Here is a 2,259-nt window from a genome sequence, read left to right on the forward strand (position 1 = left end):
ACGGGTCTGCAGCTGTCTATCATGGCTGTGGCGGCAGCCCGCGACCTCTGCTAGACGCTTCTGTTCCAGGTGGGAGGCCCTGGTGGCCAGGGGCAAGCCTCCACCTGCACCCTACTGTGCTGTGGTATCCATCCTGGCCCCAGCCCCTTCCATGCTATGTAGCTGCCCCTGCGACCTGCTTCCACCCCTTGAGGTGACAGTGGGCCGAAGGGCCTGAGAGCGGCTGGGGCAAGGGGCTGGGGTGTGTAGGGCAGCCCCAGCTGGCGTCTTGGTGCCAGTGCATCCTGGCAATGAGGACACTCAGCAAGCATGGTGCTTGTCTGCCAGTGGGGGTCGGCCTGCTGTGCTAGCTCTGGACTGCTCACCTCATCTAACCCCAGACCGGGGCTGCCCAGGTCCTGCCTGGGGGCGCAGGGCCCCGCTGGAACCCCTTTAAGGCTGCCCAGCTAGTGAGCAGGAAAGTGGGCTTGAGGAATCGCACCCACCTTCAGAGAAAGGCATGCAGGGACCCCTGCTCACACAAGCCTCCACTCCGCCACGCCTTCCTGCACCCTCACTTGCTGCCCAGATTACTCGCCGGCTCCCATGGGCCTTGAACGCCAAGGTGCTTTCAGGACCCAGAGTGTGGTTGATTCCAGAAGTGGTGGTGGGGGTCAAGCAGGAGACCCCACTCCCAGCTCTGGGCCAGGACTGTGAGCGGGAGGGGCTGCAATCTGGCAGAGGGCCAACTCCCACCCCACCCCCGCAGTCACTGGGAGCCTGCAGTCATCCAGTCATCCTCGGCCCTGTCCAGCCCCGAGAATGGCCCCTCTGTTCAGAGGCGTCTGTGACGTGCTGGGCATCGAGACAGTGAGAGGCCCAGCAGACATGGGCTCTGCAACGAGGCCCTGCTTCCCACCGTCCCAGGGGCCAGGTGCACAAGGGACTGCTCCCCACCCCTGGCCCCGCGGTCGCTGTCCTGCCTGCTCCGGCTCCTGTCTCAGCTAAAGGGGCAGTGAGGTTCAGATAGCCCAGGCCCTGAGGCCAAAGGCCCCTGGGTGGGGGTGTGCAGGGCTCTCCAGCAGGACTGAAGACAGCTGTCACCCCACTCCTTACCCCTCAGCTCCTGGAAAGGAGAAGCACCTCAAGTACGGGGACTTCTGGTCCTGGCCCGCCTGCCTACCCACGCCGGGGAGGGGGATCACAGGCCTTGCCCAGGCCCAGGTGAGAAACCGAGGCAGGGAGAGCTTCAGGGCTGGGCAGGTGCTGGAGGCCTTCCTCCAGACTCATCCCCGTACATGCCGTTCCATGGGCGGGTTGCCTCCAGGAGAGAAGCGTCCCACCCTCACCTCTCCCAGAGAAAGTGCTAGATTTTTTTTAAGAGAGATTTTTGCTATAGTGGGCTTGGGCTGGCTGGAGAGACAGACAGAAAGTGAGAAGTCACCCTTTAGGGGGATCCCCAATACCTGCAGGGGTGTGCCAGCTTGCCTGCTGCAGAGCCACAGGCTCCCCCTGCAGGAGCTGTTACTGAAGGCATTTTCAGAGCAGGGGCACTGCCAGGCACTCCCTCCTGGGACTCAGCTCACATCCCGTGTCCTGGGAGGGCCCAGCATGGCTCCCAGGACACCAGCCACACTGAGGGGTGGGCAGCAGTTTTGGACAGTGATGTCCAGAAGCAGCTTCCATCCCAGGGTCCTGACCAGACCCAGGAGGGGAGCCAGCAGAGTGTGTCAGACAGGCCCCTGATCCGCATTAGGCCTGGGCTGCCGGACCCAAGGCTCTGTCCCTCCGGTTGCCGCCTACCCCAGCCCTGGAACAGCTCACTCTAGGTTTTCTGGAGAGGGACGGTAATGTCCCGCCTCCTGAGGCTCTGCCTGCAGCCCCACTCACACCCCGCCTCTCCCTCACATGAGCGAGCCAGCTGCCCTCTCTAGCCTGCTAAATCTCTCCTTATCAAGCCTCCCTAGAGACCCCTCGCACCCTCCATTTCCTGCCCACCGGCGAGTTCTTGAGAGGGGGCCGCTCCTGGCGGTGGCCAGTCCAGCTCACGGTGGGGGCAGGGCCCAGGACCCGGGCAAGCACCTCGCACACCAAGCTCCACCGCCTGGCTCCAGGCACACGTCTCGTATAGGCCTCGCAGGACCCCCTTGCAGAGCCTCTCTCCCTGGGGACCGCCCAATCGCAGCCCGTCTCCCCAGTGTCCTGCCCAGAGGCCGGGTGCACCCGTCCCCTGCGTCCCAGATACGCTCATGTGGACCGCCACAGGCCCCGTGAGGGTCG

The sequence above is a fragment of the Tupaia chinensis genome, unplaced genomic scaffold, assembly GCF_000334495.1.
Source record: "Tupaia chinensis unplaced genomic scaffold, TupChi_1.0 Scaffold000178_1, whole genome shotgun sequence".
In the NCBI taxonomy this organism is placed as follows: Eukaryota; Metazoa; Chordata; class Mammalia; order Scandentia; family Tupaiidae; genus Tupaia; species Tupaia belangeri.